The sequence below is a fragment of the Alligator mississippiensis genome, chromosome 4, assembly GCF_030867095.1.
Source record: "Alligator mississippiensis isolate rAllMis1 chromosome 4, rAllMis1, whole genome shotgun sequence".
In the NCBI taxonomy this organism is placed as follows: Eukaryota; Metazoa; Chordata; order Crocodylia; family Alligatoridae; genus Alligator; species Alligator mississippiensis.
The window spans coordinates 182,423,831-182,446,252 of NC_081827.1; the positions used below are offsets into that span (position 1 = coordinate 182,423,831).

General features: G+C 41.4%; 1 protein-coding gene across 8 annotated transcripts in view; it reads left to right on the plus strand.

Annotated features, from left to right (window-relative positions):
- HDAC4 (histone deacetylase 4) overlaps positions 1-22,422 on the plus strand; it is a 426,792-nt gene that overhangs the window by 119,593 nt on the left and 284,777 nt on the right. The window lies entirely within an intron of this gene.

The following is a 22,422-nucleotide window of genomic DNA, read 5'->3' on the forward strand; positions in this document are numbered from 1 at the left end:
AAGTCTTTTGCTGTTGTTCAGAACAGCAGGTAGGAAAAAAGGGGAAAAAAGGACCATAGAATCTAATTGCTATTTAGCTCCATACTTGGTAGCACGTGCTCAAATTAGACCATCTCTTCAGTACAAGAAAGCTTTGCTATTTTGTATTGATTGAGAGCTCCCTGGGGTTCTGATTTCTTAAAAAATTTTAAAGAAGGCCTAAAGGATGTATGCTTTAAAAGGGGGCAATATATTTTGATATAAACTTCATTTTGACATGTTTCTTAGCTTTAAATTCTGTTAGTTTCTACATTCCAGTAATATACTAAAGTACATATATTTATATAGTGTTTTGTAGAGGTGCACTGATATATTGGTGGCATATCAGATTAGGTACTGATTAAAAGGAAAATTAACATTACTGGCAATTGGCTTTTTTGGCCGAGATAGCATTTGTCGTGACATTATTGGCTGCATGCATGTGCGCATCTGCAGCATGCATGTGGCCAGGAATGCAACCTGGCAGCTTGGAGAGTAGTGTCTGGCCAGTAAGTCTGTGTGGGGAAGGGGCACAGAGGCCGCAGATCACGGCCACCATTGTGAGGGAAGCAGTAGGGTAGGGGCAGGTGCTTCCTAGACACGGTGGTAAATGTGACCTTGCAGGCAGCTTGTGCAAGGGGGGGGACTACCCACTGCTGCATGGACCCCCAGGAGAGGCATGGAGGGCATGTGCCCCTGCAGATTTGTACGTGGGGCGAGGGTGGGCTGCCCTCTGTGGGCTTGGGGCTGGAGGCTGCACCAACCTCTTCCTGGCAGGGGGTCTGGGCTGGGGCTATGCTCAGGGCGGGCAGTGGTGGTGCTGGGAGGAGTGGCTATGGGGTGTGTGGCCACCCCTCCCAGCACCACTTCTGCCTGCCCTGCCCTCGCCCACTCGGAGCACAGCCCCCCTGCTGGGAAGAGACTGGTGCAGCCTGCCTTCACCCCACTCACAAATCCAGGGGGGCACATGCCCCCCTGTGCCTCCCCCATGAATGCATGTGTGCAGCAGTGGGTAGCCCCCTAGACGACCCACCCATGGGTCTGCCCTGTGCCCTGCCCTGGAGTTGTGTTCACTGCCCTGGCTGGGCAGTCCCTACCCCTGCCCCACTCCCTCCCTCCCTCAACCTGCCCCCAGCCCCTTCCCTCTTCCTCTTCCCTGCCCCTTCCCTGTCTGCCCCCCCCCCCCCCCCCAAACTTACCAGCCAGACGCTCTCCAAGCTGCCAGGCTGCATTCCTGTAAATCGGGTATTGGATCGGTATCAGCCAATATGGCTGGTTAATCAGCCATTGGTATCAGCCAAGAAAATCTTTATCAGTGCGTCCCTAGTATTTTGCATAAAATACAACTGAAATTTTATTAGTCTGAAGTGTTAGTTCATTATTCACTGATGATTAAATACTTGTTGAGGAGTGTGCTGAGACTTGAGAATTTTATGGGCATTATTACAACTGCAGGTTCTCAAAATGGTTGCATCTAGAATGCCTAGAATTAATTCCTTGGTTAGTGGCCTCTTCTCCCCCTCCTTCCCCATTGCCTCATACTAGATTCCAAGATTAGGGGCTTCCCCTATATTAACTTGGGAAGAAACCTTGTCTTAGCATCAAAGAAATATGATAAGTGGTGGTGGTAGGTTCTGACATTGCACGTGAAATGAATGCTCTAGGTTGTGTTTATTCTTTAAATTCTCTCCTGTCTTCTCAGAAACACTAACATCCTGATTGTTGGAAATATAAACTCCATAAACATGGCTGGCTAGTTTTCAGTATGTACATTTGAAAACAAAGAGCTCTTTCGCTAAAAAATGAATTATATTCCTACTACAGTTTAATTTTGGCAGTGGTGTGCCATTGTGTGCTCTTGGAATATGGGTGCCTTGAAACAATGAGGAAATACTGTTGCTTGATGTGGGAAAATATTTTCCATTCAAAGCGCTTCAGATTTTGCTTCGGAAGAGCATTTCTTAGTCTGGATTTATTGTTGAATTCCTCCAAGCTACGACAAATAGTATTTGTATCCTCTTTGGTTAACTGAAGTTTCACTTTTCTTTCCTGTATGTCAGTGGCTGTGCAAATATAGGCTGAGTCCACTTTCTGAAAGGTGAAACTTGGACTGAATGCCAAAAGTAACGTGTTTTCTCAAGCTCAGCTTTAATGGAGTATAAGGAAAACATTTGTTGCCTTAGTGTCTTGCCTTAGGAAATTTCAGCAGTCTGGTCATCATTCCAGAAGTTTGAAGTTTGTTTCCATTCATTCTTTTCTGTAAGATCTGGGGGACATGCCCTCCTGGACAAGTGGCGGGAGCAGTGGCAGGAGTTGCTGGGCAAGTGCCAGACCAGAGGCTCCCAGGCAAGCAGCGCACAGCGGCCTCCTCATCCCCCAGATGAACTGTCCTGGCTGGGCAGTGCTTGCCCCAGCCCCACTCCTCCCTCACTGTGGGGGCTTCGATGTGCCCCTCTACACTCGTTCCCTTCCACCACACCAGACTTACCAGCTGCACACAGCTTTCCAAGCTGCCAGGCTGGTATTGGAAATAGGATTGGTATTGGCTGATATGACTCCTTAAAGATTGGCTATCAGTATCGGCCCCAAAAACCTCTATCGGTGCACCCCTACTTGTAACTATATACTGTAATGACAAGTGAACTTCAAAATATAGATTCAAGAAAGTATGTTTGAAGAAAACTTATAAGCCACGCACCCTGGATGCTGTGTTTGTATGCAACTCCTCAAGAAGAGGATCTAGATTTCAATTTGCATAGCTCAATACATCATCAAAGGACAAAAATATAAGGATTATAGTTAAGAGGAAAGGAATTATATAAATTCAAGACAAGTCTTCTCTTTTTGTTTCCAGTCACATCAACACTTGAAGAATGTGGTAAGGTAAGTATTTGCAAAAGGATAACAATGGTAAGTAGCAAGTGAAGCTGGCCAAAGGCATATACTATTTTAATATCAGTTTGCACAGCCTGTAATTGAAACCACTAAAAAATCTGTTCTACGCACACACAGTTCTACCTCAAAAGCTGCCTTTTGTGTGTTACTCATGCTTGGCAAAGTCTTCGGTCATGATTAGGACCTTGCTCTTTTAGTTGAGGTTGAGATGAAGATTGAGATGTGATCTTTGCCTTTATGTACAACTAAAGGTAGGAAGCAGCATACAAATGACCGAGTGTGAGTAACAGTTATGTGCCTGTGTTGCTCTTAATTGCACAAACTTTCTGCAGTTGCCTCTGTGATGTGATGTGGAAAAAGGGTAAGGAAAATGTTTAACATTGGTGGTATGGGTACAGTATGGATATTGGCTGGCATTTTGGACTGGCTTCCAGGTTGCTGTACAACTACTACTGTACTGTTATGGGATTGCCTTTTAATGTTGCTACTTAAGGAGAAGTATGCAGTAGTACTTCAGAAGCAGAAGGACAGGATATTTGTTACTCTTAAGTGTGGAAGCAAATGACTGTGGTTCCAGATATGAAAAAAAAATTAAAAGCTGTATTTGTTTGATTACAAAAAGAAGAAAACTTAGAGCAGATACATAGTTGCTGAGAATTTGTTAAAACATGTATAGCTAGAGTTAGGGGCATTTATTTTATCCATAATAAAAGAAACAGAAAATCGTAGGAAATGAGGGTTGGGAGGGACCTCAGGAGGTCATCTGGTCCAACCCCCTGCTCAAAGCAAGACCATCCCCAACTAGATCATCCCAGCCACGGCTTTGTTTGCTAGGTCTTAAAAACCTCCAAGGATGAAGATTCCACAACCTTTTTGGATAACCTGTTCCAGTGCTTTACTACCCTCCTAGTGAATTTTTTTTCCCCTGATATCCAACCTAAATTTCTCTTGCTTGCAACTTGAGACCATTGCTCCCTGTTCTGTTATTTGCCACCATTTGAGAACAGTCTAGCTCCATCCTCTTTATAACTGTCCTTCAGGTAGTTGATGTTCAATGTTTTATAAACTTTGTAAGTTTTTTTTTTTTTTTTAATAATCTATAATAAAAAAACATTAGGATAAACTTTATCCTGTTCACCTCGGAAGTGGTGGGATCACATTGTTTCTTTTGATCATGTTGTTGATTATCCCTTAATGTTCTTTCATACCATTGTCTAACCATGTATTAACTGATAAGCAAGTTTGAGATTTTTGTCTGCTGTGCTATATACCTTGTTAATGATAGTATTAATAGTGTGACATGGGTCATGCTTTAACATCTTAAAGAAAACATCCAGGTAATGTATGTAGGTAGACAAAGTAGCTTTGGGATGAGGGACCAAGGGGAAGAAGAACACTTCTGTGCTGATCTAGTTTAAAAGGGAGATTTCTGATTCGCCTGTTAAATGTAATGCCTGTGGAAGACACGGCTATTCATGAAGTCACCATGGTTTTAGTATGTATAGCTCTGTCACATTATTCTTTTTCATTTACTTCAACAAGAAGTATCTATCCTAGGAATATTGCAGCCCATCTGTTCAAAAATCAATCACAACAAATAGCCAAAATCAGCATTTTTGGAAACAAAACATCAGCAAATCTTCACCCACATGAAATAACTAAACAAGAAAAGGGATCAGAATAAGAAGTCCCCATCTTTCAAATTCCCCATGCCATAACTGCTGTGTCTCCAAATATCTTCAAAAGATGGCTTGAAAATGGTGATTTTTCATGTTCAGTTTTAAATGGTATTTGTGAGTGTGAGAGAAGACTGTTACTACAAGGGACTCTGTAGGGACCCCAAAATCTAGCAAGTAGGTTGCAGGTTGGAGCTATTTCCAACAAATTAGAGAAGAGCAACATTAGGTGGTGTCTCATTGGCAGCTTTTCCACAAGGTCAGTCCAAAATTTGTTAAACCAAAAATTCTCTACCATTGAGAAGTGGTGTACAGAGTCTGGCATGGTTTTGTCTTGAATTCATTTAGACTCCAGAAGAAAATTAATTCTTGGAAATAGAAAAATTGAAACATTAACTTGTTGGTAGCTAATTTCTTGAACAATATAGGTGACCATATTTAGACTCTTTCCCTCACTCCAACAGAAGCCTTACTTAGCTTGTATCAACTTAGACTCTACACAAATGTAAGCTATTTAATTTCTTGAGGACTTTTGTTTCTTCATAAACAAATTTCAGACTCTCGTACCTCTGAAAACCAGCGTCATGTTCAAGGAATAACCTATGTCAGTTCAAAAAGCTTAGTGGGCTGGATCCAACTGTACATTACTGAAGTGGTCCACCAAGCTCTAAGATTCTGCAGATTGCAAGGGGCATCCGAAGCTCAGTGCCCTTTTTGACATGTGGAAGAGCTGTGATAGTGGCCCAGTCTGTTCTGTGCCATGCAGTGGGAAGCAACTGCAACAGCAGAGACAGAAGCGCTAGCACGTTCCTGAGCAGCCTGCCACATCGTGCCAAATGGCTTTAGGACACATGGAAAAGAACCACAGCTGAATGGACCATTCTGCATCATACTCTGGGCTGGTCAGTGACATGCCTCTGTCCCAGTCCCTTCTGCTGCAGCTGCATGTGGCACCGAATGGACCATGCAGCTGCAGCCATGGTTTCTGTTTTGGTCTCCAATGCTGCAGCTGCTGTCAGGTATGTGGTGCAGAATGGCCCACAGGGCTGCCCCAGCCCCTTCACACATTTGGAAGTGCGCTACAGTAGAAGAGACCAGGCTGTCAGGTCCCAGACTTTGACCGGTTGTGAATGGGGGAACAACTGTAATGTCAGGGACTGAAATAGGGGCTTCAGTATGTAGCTGACCAAACAAACTGGGGGAGCAGTAAAGTAAAGACTTGTGAGAATCTGCAGCAGCCAGATTGTGGTGGTTGGGAACACTGGGTAGCAACCTTTTGCTGGGGTTTTGGCAGGGGTGGACACCTATCTTTAATCAGTGTGTGAGCAAGGGCTGCTTGTCCCAAACTCCTCTGAGGTGTGCAGGGCTGGGGGACTCTAGGGTTTTTTTAGTGGGACAGAGGTTGCTCTAGTGGGTGCTTTGTGATTCTTTCCTACTGGTGAGAAACTGCAAGGAGCTGGAACAAGTTCAGTAGTCCTTGTACATGTGCTTCGTGAAGGAGTTGCTTCCTGTCACATTGCTGTTGAAGATCAGCCCCATGATAAATTATACACTCTGACCCTCCATCACTGAGCTGTGTTAATTTGGTCCTCAGTTACTGAGATTCCATACTTAAGTAAAAGCTACATGGCTTCAAGATTGTTAGATAGACCTTTTCATGGGGGGTGGGGGGGTGGCATTTGTTCTGTTATCAAATGTTGTGGTTAACGGAAAACAAGATTCTTTGGCTAAATCTAGTATCTTTGATTAGACCAACTAAAATAGTTGGAAACATTCTTCTTTGCAAGCTTTTGGGTACAAACACCCTTCTTCAGGCACAAGGAGCACCAAAGCCCTTGTTCTTAAACGTCTGCTCCCTCTGCCTAAAGAAGGGTGTTTGTACCCAAAAGTTTGCAAAGAAGAATGTTTCCAACTATATTAGTTGGCCTAATAAAAATATCAGATTTACCCAAAGTTACAACCAACACCCCTGAAACATGGTTAATGGAATGTGTTTCAATTTTTTTGTCCTTTTTAGGCATTAGGCTCTAATCAATGAATGGTAAGCGGTACTTAAATGTTTCGTACCTAGTTTCCAGAGCGAGAGATGACATACAACTACATGGGATGGGAAGGGGGTGGAGAATATATTTTTGTCCTTAAAGATTTTCTCGTTCCTCTCTGGGCGGCATTATTCTCAAGGTATTGCACCCTATAGCAGTTCAACCATATTTAGTCCATATGCCTTGCATTTCTCTTTGAGGGTTGCAGCTTATTTAGTATTTAAAAGTAAGTTTCCTTGTACCAACTCCTTTTAACTAAATGCTTCTGATAGGGCACTTGCATGTTTCTTTCCTTTTATTACTAGTAAAGGATGCATTGTTCTTCATTAGAAAGCAAGGAATCCAGCATCCAGAGAGATTGCCAGTTCCAGTCCGTTTTACTCATGTAGAAGGCAACATGTTTGAGGCTTCCAGAAAGATTTTACATTTATTAGGAGTTTAATTTTATGAAAGATTTTACTTCCCTGCACATTCCGTAAGCAACCAGGAGGAACAAAAAAAGAATGTACACTTGTAGTACTTCTGGTTCATTCGTATTTAGTTTGCTCCAAGTGCTGTCCCATAATGCTTATACAGTTAATAGGCTACGCTTTCATGAGAACAGTAATATTGTATTTGTATTTTGGATTTACATGATAACTTGAGACTTAAAAAACTTTCTTTTCAATGATATAGTAAAACTTCCTATTTAAAAAGGAAAGGGTCCATTTGTAAAATGTTTTATCATGTGGACAGAAGCAGGCAGTTGGTTTGTTTTTCTGATGGGTGTAAAAGCAGCATCAATATTAAGGATCCATTGTATGGATTGTGTTTTATAGCCCTAAAGAAAAACTTACAGTTAAAGACAAATTCAAGAGTATTTCTGAGATTTACTTGCCTCTTGAGTTCCAACTGAGGCCAGCCTCACAGTGCAGTTAAGTACTCCTGAAAGAATCGGATTATATTTTCAGGCAGTATAAATTTTGTGTTCTCTACAAAGACTCAGTTATGAAAACAAAACTAAATGTAACCCCGAGCAGCATAACTGGTTTAATTTAGAAACTCTTATGTATTACCTGATTTTTAAATGTTCAGACAGCCCTTTCATTTAGTTGGCAAGTTAGCAGAGACAGAATGGGTAACCCAGAGGCTAACACCTGCTATTACAGATTAATCTGTACTGTCATATAGACAAGGGAAAGATGGGGTTTCAGCAGCATGGTTTAGTGATAGCTGCTACAATGCTCAGCTTCCCTGCTTTCCTCTAATATTCAGAAGAGTGAGAGCATCCCTATCAATTTGTTTTACCTGGATTCTCATGTATCAGCTTCTAACTAGTATGTTTTTGGTATCAAACTCCTTATCAGTTCCTCCAGTTCCTGTGTTGCTCCTTTCAGCTTAACCAAGCATCTTTGTGAAGTAGGCATTCCTGGCTCTTTTACAGCTGCCCACCATTTTTGTGGGACACTCCTGCATCTTGGCAACATTAGTGTTCAGTGGTAGAGAGGTACTGGCATACTCTGGAGCATCAGGAAGATGCGTATCTATTTACATTAATTTCACATGTGGAAGATTTGCTTGCAGTGAAAGTGCGTGTGTGTGATTCTACAGAAATTGATGGATTTTGTTTGCTGTGGAGACCTTCAGTTATACTTTTTTCTCCTGAATGGATAACTGATTTTTTTAAAAAACTTGGGATAAATTACAGATGAGTTGTCTACTTTCCGTGAAATTAAAAAAAAAAATCAATAACGAAAAGTTTAAATCCTATATACAGGAATTGCTTTTTTTCTTTCTTTCCTAAAGCAGATTAGGATGCATTCAAAAAATAAAATTTATAAGAAACCAAGGCAGTATCTCGATTTACATTCTCTGCTGCTTGCTGAAACCAAGAAAATAAATTACGCCTTTTTAGATGGGTACAACCTAACAACTACAAAGGTGGTGCAGGGTCCACCTTAACAGACTAACTGGTTCAGAAAGGTATGAGTTTCTGATAGCAATAACCTACTTTTTATAGATGTTTTAAGATAATCTTTGATTTCTGAGAATCGTGGTCCTTGCTTAGCTTTTTTTTGTTATTAGCTTACTAAGTTATTATAACTATTTCTGTTGTATTTAGCCGTAGCTTTTAATTTCCTGTTTGTGGTGGGATACATTTTTTGTTAAAGCTCTATAGCGATACCAGTGTGGGTTCCCTTTCCTGTAGCAATTGTCAGGTTACTACTCTTTTACATACCAGACACTTTGCAAATTTGGTCCTCGGTTATTTTGTTAAACAGGGTGCAGAGGGCTTTAGGGGTCAACTTGTTTATTTTAGACCATATATTTTTAGTGGTCAGAAATCAGTTTCGTGTTAAGGTTTGAAGTTCTAAAAGCAGAAATGTGATGTCTTAAGTAACTTTCTCTGTTCTGATTCCAGTTTACTTATCATGCTGGATTTTGGCATAAGCATGGTATTACTTCAGTAAAGGATCCAGGGGGAAATATGTCATAATGTTAAAATGATCATTTTTATAATCTCAGGACACCCTACGATGTAGTCATGTAGTGGTATGCTTGTTTTTTAGTGATTACAGCGTTTTTCACATTTTTCTGGAACAACAAATCCTGTGCAGAACAGTATCCCAACTCTTCTCAATTCCATAGTGTTCTTGGTGGTTCACAACATATTTGAAAATATTTCAGCTGAACTTTTATCTTTCTGCTCATGAAGATGAGAAAACCGGCAACTGTTCTGAAAAGCAATAGCATAGTTGTATCAAAATCAGTCTGTTGTAGATGGAAAAAAATGAATAGATACTAAGAAATACAGGAGGTATTTCTTTCATACTGGCTGCCAGATTTGGTAATATGTACTGCACATTTTTATGAACTTTTTTTTCTTTTTGTAACACATGAAAAATATTTCATCATGCAGTCATCTGATGTTAGTTGAAGAGGCACATGCATAAACAGAAATCCTTATGGACTTCAGACCTCACCTAGATGTTAAAAATCTACTGAGATTTCTTATGACGAACTGGGTCTCTGGATAGGCATCATGCAATATATACAGGTGGCTAAATATTTATCTAAACAATTTGTAAAGGAGTTAACATCTTTTTTCATTTCCCCTTCTTTGCTTTTTTATTAGTGCCGTCTTGGATTGCATTTAATCTTGTTTTCAAAAGAATGGACAGCTTCCTTTGTTTAACAACTGTGTAGTCTAGTACTGCTGTGTCCAGTATATTCAGGGATATTTATGTGTAGAACTGTAATTTTGCTCAGTTAGTTTGTACGGTATTTTATATAAAGCTTATTAATGAAGCTGATTTTCAAATCTCAGGCTATAATGCTCGAAAGCTAAGTTGGCAAAGAAAATAGCTGCATCCCACTGTACACAGTTTACATGTTAATAGGGATACCATCTCCTCACACAAAGCCAAAATAATTAGATTAAATGTTTACAGTTCAATGTCAACTTTCATAGTGCTTTTACAAATGCATACATTTCCTGTCCAAAAACTTTTTTTTGAAGTAAGTTAGACTTTTTGCTACAGATAATCAGTACGCCTGTTTTAAATGCATTCCCTTGTCTTCTTTCAGCTAGCCTGATTTACAAAATGCACTACATGAAATATTTTGCTTGCACTTGGTCAGGACTTTTTAAGACTAGACAGTCTTTAAAAATGAAGTCAAACTGACCAGGAGAAGAGTCCTCAGAGCTTTCTTCTGGATTGCAGTTGGTCTAGTAGCAGGCGGTTTGCAGTTCTTCGGTATGTGTTGGAAAGAGCGACATCTACTGGTGAAGGGCTTGTTAAAGCAGTAACTTGACAGTTCTTGACTGCCAATATCTTGATAGTTCCTTCGCTAGAAAATTAAGTTATCAAAATGTGTAGTTTGAGCCATTACTTGACATACCTGTATGCAAAGATAAACTTGTTTAAGAGAAGCATGTGGCTTACCTTCTGTATTGGTTATAGGAATCATTGTAAGGGTTGGTGGGTTGTGTACACAGTGTTTTTTAACATTAAACTGTAAAGCGGTTTTAAAAACTCTGCTAATTACTAAATGTCATTTTCTTTATAGCTGTTTGCAAAAGTCTGTTATAAATCTGTCAGGATAGGTTATTGGCACAGTTATTTTGAAAGCAGTTACATCCAAGCTTTATCAGCATTTATCCTTTGCCAGCCTTCTGTGCCTCAAAATCAGGCTTCAGAGCAGGATGTTGTACACAAAACAGCCCTGTGGGTGCTTTGGACAGAAAGCACATTCCTCTTGCTAGATCGCTCTAGTTTTTTATACTGTTGCTCATATGGTGTTAATGAAATATTGCATGAGTGAATGGGGGCAGCAGTCAGCTAGGTCTGTTTGTCCAGACTGATCCCAGAGAGTGGCAATGTCCACATGCTTCTCTTCAACATGTACATGACACTGCGGCATGATCAGAGGCTCCACTTTGGCAATACAGCCATGAAACCAGACGTTATATTACGTTTCTTGTCATCCACCAACTGAGTAGGCATTGAAATAGCCTAATGACAAGTGGTTTAAAAGCACGTTAGTAGGAATGAAAAAATAGTTGACAATACTCTTGTCTTAGCAAATACCAAGAGCGTAAATGTCCTGATTGTCGAGCCTTAGGACTCTGCTTTCACTCCACCATATATTGGACAGGCAGATTACCTTTTTCCCCCACTTTCTGCTGCCCTGGAAACTGGACCCCCTCATTACTCAAACAAAGGAATAGCCATTTGTGATTCAGGCTTTTGCTGCTTTCATGTTACCGTATAAGATTGATTCAGCTTTCTTCCCTGCCACTGATCAAACAATATGTTTATCTGAGCGTATAGTGTAGAGCAGGGATGTTCAGCCTCTGGCCTGAGGGTCACATTTGGCCTGCAGGACTGCCCATGGGTCAGGAAATTTGGTGGCAGGTGAATGGTAGCAGTTAATACTGCCACCCTCCGCCATGGCCAAATTTCCAAGCCCTTAATGGTAAATCAGAGGTGGCCCATGCCCTCTTCCCTGCCCCTGCCCCCCTCACCCTTCCCCACAGGGGCAGATTAGGGCTGGCCACACCCCATTTTCCCCATAGGACTACATCTCCTCCCCCTGAAAGGCCTGAATGGAGCTGAGCCACGTGCTCTCCCCGCCACGCCACTACCCCCATGTGGCTGATTCGGGGCCAGGTAACACCCCCTTTCCCTCTCCCGGCAGGGCCAGGTTGGGCTTGGTCAAAGCCCCTTTCCCTTGCATGGCTGGATCAGGGCTTCCTTGACTCCTTCCATGTGGCTGGTTGGGCTTCCACTGTGCCTGTCCTTGGGGGTTGGATTATGATGACCAGCTGAATCAAGCTCATGAATAGACCAGTCACTGCCCATCCAGCTCACTAGGCAAAAAAAGGTTGAGCACCGTTAGTGTGAAGTGTCACAATCAAGCATTGTCTTGTAAGCTGAAAAGGTCAATACAGACACATCACTTGACCTTTACAAAATGGGCTGGGTCCTTACTCAGAATAGCAGTCAAAGTCCCAGCCTCTTGGTATTTAGTCAGTTAGATTCTTTGAAACTTTTTAATGTGTGGGTGGCTGAGGTTTTTTTATGCACTGATAAAAACGTTAAGTACCTCACAGACAAAAAGCACCTGTCCTGGCCTCAATGTTTAGAGTTTAAATAGAAGACATTCAACAAGCAAGAGATGACAAGTGAGAGATATGTAGGGAGGACTAAGCTGGGAAAAAAAAAAAAAAAGTGAATTGGTAGTATTGGGTGCATTGCAGAGGAGGAATTAGGCAATATCTATGTAGAATGAAGCTAATGGCAGTTTCATGGGTAAAGAATAGAGCTTAGAATAAAATTGGCAGAGGGCAACATGAATATGTCTCATTGTCAGTAAAAATTGGAGTGGACAACTCTTCTTATGTAGCCTAATGTCATCTGATTCTTCAGTCATCTGTGAACTGCATTCTGCCAGTATCTTAAAATTTAAATTCTTTTCCTTTTTTGTTAAATCCTGTGAGGTTTTTCTGGGCACAGATGGATTCCTGCATGTGATGGGAGGGCAGTTTGTTGTTGTTCATATAATGAGCACTTCAGTTTGGGAGAGCCTGTTCTTTTGCTGCTTCTGGACTTTGCTGTGTAGCTGTGGATATTATTTGCAATTTAGGTTTAATACACAGCAGGGAACACCACCTAACTCCAGCTAAACTCAGAGAGAGGAGGTACAAGTGCTTAGCAATTCTGAATTTTCAGACATTTCATTTTCTGGACAGTTTGAAGTAGTGTAGACAGAGTATGTGTATACACAGTGCCTGTGTGAGGCCCCAGCTGAGATGCTTTTATGTCAGTGAGTGCTTTTCTCAGTTGTTCTCTGTAGAAGCACTTGGATGATAATGCTCATGTTCCATATCTACCCTGTGAGCTTACTCTTGGTTAATAGCATAATCAGCAAGTGTTTTTTTTTTTTTAAATAGCAGAAAGTTAATATTTCCTAGTAAGCTCAAATGATGAATAATGCAATAAGAAGAAACATTGTGAATTAATTGTTCCAAAAGTAGCCCTTAATATCAAAACCCACTTAAATTTTTCAAAGAATGCTGGCCTCCTAGAAAGATGGGTCTTTTTTGTGAGCCATGAAGATGCAGTTTAAGACATCTGCCTCATAAACTTATGCCAGGACACTGATACTTAAGTTAGACCATGAGCCCTTGCTATTTAAGGCCTTTTATTGGATTTCTGCCACTCTGAGAATAAATGAATGGTCTGTTCATGTTTGCAATGTCATCAAGAGAGCAGATGGCAGTATAAAAAGTCCCTGTGCAGCCCTCTTCTCACCCCTGTACTGCACAGTCGGATGTGTCCTTAAATGTCTTATCAGCTTTCATGGTCTCCATCATTGCTCTTTTTGCACAGTGTGCACCCTCTTAATACTTGTAATTTAAATGCAACAATTTCCACAAAAATAGCTATAATTTAAAATGCTGAAACTAGAATAAATCTTCGACCAGGGATTCCATTTCTGTCTTGCCTGCCTCTTGTTAAACACAGACATTTTTATTAAGTGTATTTCTTTTGTTTCCAGGAAAGTGAAAAGCCAATTGTGCAGAAATTTCAGTGTTGGAGTTTCAGCTAGTATGGCTGCCTTGCTGGTGATAGTTCCTCTGAAAATAGGAGAGTGAGTTTGCTTTAAATGGATTGTAATTTACTCTTGTACTTTCTAGGATGTTTTCAGAGTTCGCTAATTATCTTGTTTAAACAATTGCCCCTTAGTGGCCAGTGTTGTGGTGTGAATTCCATGAACTAGGAGTTTGGGTAGCATTGTAAACTCCATCTGTACAGTGGGCAGCCTTTTACATTTCTCTTAATAACCATCTTACAAAGGTTGCCATTGTAACTTAGTACTGATCTTGGATTGTGATCACCTACTGTATGGAAAGTGGAGGGAATCCTAGTGCGTGGCGGCACTGTTATAAGGCATCAGGCAAAACTTTCATAGAAAAGCTCTGAATCTTCATGTAGATAACCCTTGAACATATCTGCTCAGGATCAAACATTGCATGATTGGCCACAAGTGTTTACTTATGTTGCTTTATTATGATAGTGTCTAGAGGTACCAGCAGTTCTCAACTTACAACCTTTCGAGTTGCAACATTTTGTGCTTACAACATTTATAAACACCCTGTTTCAACTTTATGACGTCAGTGTCAACTTTACAATTCTTGATCTGATGCGACGCCATACCAGTGAACAAGTTCGCTGAGTCGCTCATCTTCCTGGAGAACACCTGTCTAAACTTGTTTGGACAGTTTCTTTAAGAAAGTGGACAAGACTCCAGAAAAACCTGCAGCCAAGACTCCTGAGAAGACTCCAGCCAAGAACCCTTCAAAAAGTCCAACCAAGAGCTCTTCAAAAAATCCATCAAAGTCACCTCAAAGAAGTCCATCCAAATCAATATAATTGCTATTTACAATATAAATACATTAATGTAGCTCTGTTACTCATCTATAATTGATTGAGTACAAAATTCTGGGGTATTTTTAGTGAAAGTAGGGTATCGGGCCTTGTTTCAGGAACCAATCCCCCATTTTAACATTGTTTCTTATGAGAAAATTGGTTCTGAGTTGCAATGTATTGACTTAAGACACGGTTGTCAGGAACCAGTTGTGTCGTAAGTCCGAGGCAGAAATCAGGGCTCCATTATAGTTGATGCTAGAAAAAAACTCATAAGTAGGAACCTACCAAACTTGGATTTTATAGTTTTTGCGGAAATTGCGCATTTGCTAGGTCTCCTGTGAAAAAGTGCGAGGGCCACGAAAAAGCCTGGAAAAGCCATCAAACTGTGAGGAGGGGTGATGGGAAGGTTGCTAAAGCAGAGGCAGAAAGCCCTGGCATCCTGAAACAGGATTGGAAGGGGGATTTTCACATCAGGCCCCTCCCCTCACACTTCACATCTCTGGTTGAGCGGCACTGGAAGTCCTGGTTTTTTTTAAGGAAAATTTTTTGTCCCAGGTCAAATCGCCCAAATCAATTCTAAATCTTTGAGTCATTCAAGAACCATATGTGTCCTTACTATCGGCAAACATCTTCCACTTCTGCCTGGGGCTTCAGATATTTCCAAATCCTTTGGCAGGCATCCTATATGCAGGCCCAAGCCCAGAGGCTTGGTGTTCAGATGCCCTGAAGTTTTGCTTGCCCTCAGCCGTATGGCCACAGGAACAAGCAGATGGCCAGTTGTCAATCTCTGTGGAGAGGTGGGAGGGCCTCCCATGCCTCTGGCCCAGGGTCCCAGAAGTCCCAGTCCTCCCCAGAGATTGAGCCACCTGTCAATCTTTGGGGAAGGGCAGGACTTCTGGGGCTCCATTGCCAATCAGAGCCATGGAGGGCTGCCCACCATGCTCTGCTGCAGAAATGGTGAACAGTGCCACACTCAGACTGTGAAATTAGGGGGCAACCCCTGCAAATTAGGTAAGTCCCTACTCGTAAGCAAGTCCCCTTCCTGAAGCCTGTACGGTCTAAGTAGACAATGCAGTTAAAAAATATAAAACAGAAGCAAGGAAGATGCTTACAATACTGACTGGGCCATCGCTCCGACCCAGAATGCTAATTCCTAACTTCCACATCTCCATTGCATACACTTCAAAATTTAGAGAAAGGGGCTTAACTAAGAGAGATTATCAGATCTCTCTCTCTCTCTTTAACTGCAAATAGACCCAAGCCATCTGCTAGATGATTAGTGCTCAGATGGTAATCTCTAAACTGTGTATGACAAGTATGCCTGTGCCTTAGTCATTGAAGAAAGTCTTGCATTCGAAAGCTTGTCTAACTATCCCAGCTGTGCAGTTAGTCCAATAAAAGATATCACCCAAAGAAATCCTTGCCTCTTGCATTAGTCGTTGAAATCTTTCAAGACTTTTAAGCTCACATCTATTGTCATTACATTCAGACCTGGAAAAAATGAAATTAAATAATCAAGTTATTCTTGCTACTCATTCTGGAAACATGCCTACCCCCCTCAACTTAAATTACATATTTTGCTGGTTTGTTTTTAAGACGTAAGTTTTGGAATGGGTCTTGGGTGCATTCTCATTCTTTTTAAGACAATTATGCCCAGCAAAGGGATGCAGGGTTTGATTTTTCAGGCGCTGAATTTATGTAGTTTCTCTTGATCCTGGTTGAAATTGTGCTGGGTAGTTGTGAACAGCAGGCCCTTCAAAAATTCATTTTTGTGGAGTGGAAGATACAGTGCTGTCCAGACCAGACTTCGTAAGAGAGGTTAACAGTTGCTTTTTTGGAAACATCTCTAAGATACTGTAAGGATCTTTGTGGTAGGATTGCTGTTTCTTAGAAAGTACAATGCTGTATTCTAAAATACTTAATGCAAAATTGTTGTTCATATGTTCTGTAGTGTACTAAAAACAGCATCACAAAGCTTACCCTCGAGAAAGAGCTTTATCTTGTGTTTCTCTGCCTAGTTAGTCATGGAGATACTGGTTCTATCAGATTGTTTAAATTGGTCAAACCCTTTTTCCTCCCAGGTGTTGTCAGCCGGTCAGCGTCCTGTTTGTGATCTACTTTTCAAGCTTTGGCCTTGGTGGTCAAGGATATCTTCAGTGAATCTGTGGTCTGCCCTCATTTCCCTTCCCTTCCAATTTTTTGTTTGTTCTCCCCTTCTCTCTCCATTAGGCTCTGGGGAAAGGGCTTTAAATTGGACAATTTTGAAGGATGGGAACTTGAAGCCTATGACTTGTTTCCTAACCTCTGACAGTAAAATGGGGCTCAAAGGGTTCCCATTCTAGATACTAAAAGCCCCATCTCCTAACATCAGCTTAAGTTGGCAGGGGAAGAAACCCTTAAGTTCTGTCTTTCTCTGCCCATGAAATTCCACCACCAAGTCAATGGGGTGCAGCTCAGAAGAGATGCAGTGTGTGTTTGGAGAGATCTGCCTAGTACTGTAGCCGTTTCCCATTGGTAGCTGTATTCTAGGGGGGACCCAGAGGCAGATCCAGGATTCGGCAAAGGCAGGGTGTGGGAACAGCCACCTGCACTCCAGGGGCAGTTGCACCCTCTCCTTCCAGACTGGGCAGACCACACTGCCAGGGCCCCTAGGGAAGTCCCCAAAACATGCATGAATCCTCTCCCTTCCCTGCTATACTCGAAGGCACAGCCCCTCCTCTCCCCTCTTCCCCCACCCCTGTCTGCCACTGCTGCTTTCCCCTTTGTCCCTGGGGGACGGGGAAGCTTCAAAGCTGCCCCTGCCTGCTCCAGCTGAGATGTGCAGCGCTGGGCTCAGCTCGGAAGGGTGGCAGTAGCTGGAGGGGGTGCCTTCTTTCTGTGTCAGCCTGACTGGACTGGCCAGGAGTATTTTTGAAGCTTGGGACAGTAGGGAAAGCAGCAGTGGTGGGTGGGAAAAGGAGGAGGGAAAGGAGCAAGTCTTTGAGCACAGAAGTCAAGGAGGGGATTCTTATGTACTTTGGGGACTTTTAAAAATCTCTCCAGAGGCTATTGTGGTGTGGTCCAATCCCAAAAGGGGGGTGCATTGCATGCATCCCCTCTGTATCTGACCCTGGAAAGACCCTTACACCACTGTCCTTTTACTGTCTCTTATCACTAATTGCTGTCTCTCTTATCCAAGATTTCTCCCCAAGCCACACAACATTATAAAAGCATTAGAGTAATGATGACTTGATTTGCAGTTACTCTAACTTTACCCTTCTGCAGTGGATATTGCTGGAGTCCCTTTAACACTGATCGCCCTGGAATTATTGTTCTGCATCTCCCCTTCAGTAGGGTAATAGCAGTGTAACACAAAGTGCATATGTTCTGTATAAGGATAAACATCATCTTGCTGAAGGAAAATTTAGTTAAAGCTGTCATATCTAAGAGCAACTTCTGATTATGCTGTTGGTAATGTTAAAATAATGAACACAGTGTAGCTGTAGGATTTATTTTTGGAAGTAGGCTTGCTTACATTAGTTAGACAAGTGACAGTAGAACAAAGGTAAACTGATTAAGTTTCTTCTGGTTTGGTTTCACTTTTGGCTGCCTAACATTTTGGCTGCGCCTGCAATTTCATTTTGCTCTGCATGTTTGTAGCTGTGAATTTGTATATTCTGAAAGTATGTTAACAAGAGCAAATATAATAGGAATTTTTCATCCTCCCAAAAATACTGTTACTATATATATATATATATATATATAATTTTTTTTTTTTCCAGATTTTGTATATAAATAAGGTAGAATGAGATGTCCTTCTAAATTTGACAAAAATCAGGATTGGCCTGATTGTAAAGTGGTGGTCTACAAAATTTCTTGTAAATCAAAGATTTAGAATCATAGAAATGTATGGTTGGAAGGGACCTCTGGAGATCATCTACTCCAAACCCTTGCCCAAAGCAGGCCCAAGGTAGTACAAAATAATGCAGCTGAGGCTTGAACTATACTTTGACTGAAGGTTTTAGCAAGAAGTCAAGTAGATTATTAAATTTTTCTTGCTTTTTTTTTTCTTGCTCCTTACACCTTTCTGGTTTTGGTTTTTGAAAAGTGGACAAAATCTATCCTTTTATTTTTTAACTAAAGGAATCTATTCAGCCACTTTTTTAAAAAATGTATTTTAATTTTCATTATGGTATTACATCTGTGAATTAATAATGACCAAAAATTGAATTCTTACTCCTTGAGTAGTCAATGATTATGAAATGGCTGAGAGCCAGCACCTGTTGTTTCAAATGTGAAATTCACTGCAATTTGTTGGTCTGTGGTATATTTAAATTTGGACATCCAGATAACTACAATCTCTGTGAGTGTTCTGCTTCTAAAATATTGATTTGCAGTAGAAATGTTTAGCTGGGAATATAGAATGTTGGCTTTATTTCAGATATTTATATTATATAGTTATTTTAAAAATATATTAAGCAGTTGCATAGCATCCACAAGTTAAGCACTCAGTAGTACCATGCAGTTGACAAGAGATGAGAACATTTTACACAAGAAATCCAGGAGACCAGTATCTATGCTTACTGATTTAAGGTGCTTGTTCAATGAAGTGCATTTTATTTTATCACCTAGTGCAGTGATTTTTAACCGGGGTGCCAGGGCATGCTGGGGTGCTGTGAGATCCTTTTAAGGGTGATGCCAGGAGACTTTATAATATCAGCAGTGCTAGGTGCTTAAATACTTATGCATGATTCACAAGATTAAACCCATAGATTTCAAATAAGAGTCTGTAGTGTCATAAATCATTCTGACCTGTTGTGGTCTTTCAAGTTCTCCATTTTTTGCAACCAGAAAAATGTCTGTTTTTTGGGTTTTTTTGTTTGTTTTTTTTTTGCTGTAGTAAAAAGAAAAAAAAAAGAGGGGGGGAGGTGGGGGGGAAGTGAAGAGCTGAGTGATACTTTGAGTTTAATGAGATGGATAACTGCTGAAGTAGTTAAAATAGCATTAGACAATTGTATGTTCAAGAAAAGTTGTTATACATTCAAAAATTCACATGAAGATTTAGGCTTGCACACACATGCACTTCCCACTGAAAACAGAATGTTTTGTTCAACCTGAAACTAGTTGGGGTAAGAGAGCATTTCATAGAAAAGCAGAAATTTTCATTTTGAGTAAACTTGAAACTAATGGTTTTGTGTTTGGTCAGCAACTCAAAAGATTCTTGTACATTTCTAATTTTGGCCAAAGCCAGCAGCCTTGGATTTAAGGTGTGGAGGTACCTGGGATTATCACTCACAAATAATCCTCTGTTTGACAGGTTCAATGGAAGGGAAGAATACAGAAGAGCTTCAGATGTACTGGGAATGGTAGTACTAATTAAAACAGTAGTTCCTAGAGCAGCCTTCATTCCAGAAGCACCTTAACTGCAGTGCAGGTATACAGTTGGCATTCTTGTGCCAAAGTGAATGCTGTGGCTGTGGAGGAATATTAGCAGTTGAGTGAAGACCAATGCATAAGGAATGTATGGCTCTCCTAAACAGTTGAGCCTAGAAGGGCCACAACACTTGTCTTATGAGCCAGGATGTAGCCTTGCAGAAGTGGGTGTCCTTGGAGCTCCTGTATGGAACTGAGGTGCTGGCCAGCATATAGCAATGATCTGCATCTGAGCCATGGACTATGTGCTCAACCAGGGTGCCACAGCAGCCTGGAGTGCCTTAAGATCCTTTCAAGGGTGCCACACCATGCCATGCAGTGTTAGGTGTGCATACATATTTCACAAGATAAACCTAGATAGTTCAAATAGGAATCCAGAGTGTTAAAAACATTCTGACCTGCTTTCATCTTTTTGAGGTGTTGGCAACAGAAGAACTGCTCTATTATATTTCAGTAGTCAAAAAGCAAGTGAAAAAACTAAGAGCTGAAATTTTCTGAGACTTGCCTTGAGTCTATTGTGGGGATGCTTTGAGTCTAAAAAGATGAGAACCACCAACCTAAACTTCTTTTCCTCTTGGGAATCAAGACTGCACTAGTTATGGGAGAGCACAAAGGATGCAGCACAACAGATGTCTTATGCTGGCTGCAAGTCAGCACACTGCACAGAGCAACTAGGTTTAAAAAAAGCCTGAAATAGAAACTCGGACGTATATAACTTATGCTAGTATCTTTACTTCAAGTGAACAAGGTCATTATTCACGGGTGATCATCTCTGCATGCAACTGAAGAATTAAAAGCAAAGATAGCATTGCCGTTGACTGGTAGCAGCAGTGTCTGCATACCCTCCTTGAAATAAGACATCAAAGCTTTTTTTGGATGCTAAGATGTTTCACCTTTGTCTCTCTCAGCTTTTAAACTCTATCTGGGAATTTGTGAAGTGTAGGCACGAACAAATCTGCCTTTCACAGTTAGTGCAAATTTATGGTAGTCTACATACTTAGAAGGTAGATTTTTTTTTTCTTTTGGTAAAATTGGAAAAAAGAATACTCTGTTTCTTAAATTGCTTTCTTCTCATCTCTCTCAAACTCCAAAACTGCCGGTAGGTGACCCAAGCCCTAGTTAAGCCTGTGACAAATCACTAGACTGTAGTATGCTTTAACTATATAATACCTGATTTTGGAGTAGTTTCGTCCCTGAACTCAATAAGCCAGGTCTGCAAACTTGCAATTGTAGGGAATGACATAAAGGAATGAGAAATTGTTTTTCTAAAAGGGAAAGGTGACAATATAAATCTTAATGGTATTTATAACAGGATTTTGAAGATCCCTCCTTAATATTTAATTGCATTTCCTTTTAGTTGGGGGTGGCCACTTGCCTGTATTTACCTGACTCACTGATTTTTTGAAGTCCAGCTCAGCTAAATTTTAAGCAATCCTGACTTTGCTGTCCAGTCTTTAAGGGGGAGTGGGACGGTCCGGGGCAATGCATTTAAAATTGTTAGATTTCCTTTCATCACATTTATGTAATATTTTCTCACATGGAACACGCACCTTTCCCCCCCAAATCAGCTCCCCTAAATTGGGGTATGTGTTGTCACAACCCAAAGTTGTGGTTTTTGTTTGTGTGTGCTTCGGCACCACTAAATTATTGTTCCCGCCCAAATTGTAGCTTTCTTTGCACGGTAGAGTTCTCTGCTGCGGGAGAGAACTCTGGTGCAACGGGGGATTTCCCGCCAATTTGCAGCTTCTTTGCATGGTACATTTCTTTTGCATCTCGGAGATGTATGGTGCAAAGGAGTTCCCGCCATTTGTATTTAGATTCGCGCCACATTATTGGCCAGTTCTAAATGTAGGCACACGTGGCGGCTAGCTATTGGCTTGCTAGCCGTACAAAAGGATTGAGTGGTTTCCGCCCAAGTTGGAGGACTCCACGAACACCAGGAGGAGGAGACTTTACCCAGTGTGAAGATCTTTAAGTGCTGCGGATCCTTACGGACCCAGTGTTTTTCTCAAGCAGGCAGTAGAGGCTTAACGATCGAACCCACGGAGCTTTAACTACTCCGGAGGGAAGAACAAAAGAACGAATCGCCTCTAGCCTCTCCCCGTCGCCGAGTGCAATCCAAGGCGTATCCCTTTCCTGTAAACCCAATTTTCGAACCCACGGAGCCTTAACAACTCCAGGGGACCAGGGAACTGAACCGAACCCGCGGAGCCTAAATAACTCCGTGGGAAAGAATTGCCGAACCTGTGGAGCCTAAACAACTCCGTGGAAAGGATTTGTCGTAGTCCTCCAACGAGGATTTAAGCGGAGCTGCACCTGGAAAGCTGTCCAGCCTACACCACTACCATCTTTGGGTGTAAGTAAATAATCTTTTCAATCAACCACTACGCGTTTGTGACTAATTCTAGCTCGCCACCGGTTTTCTCCGACCCCGCGTGCCCGGGCTGCTGGCCACAGCCCACG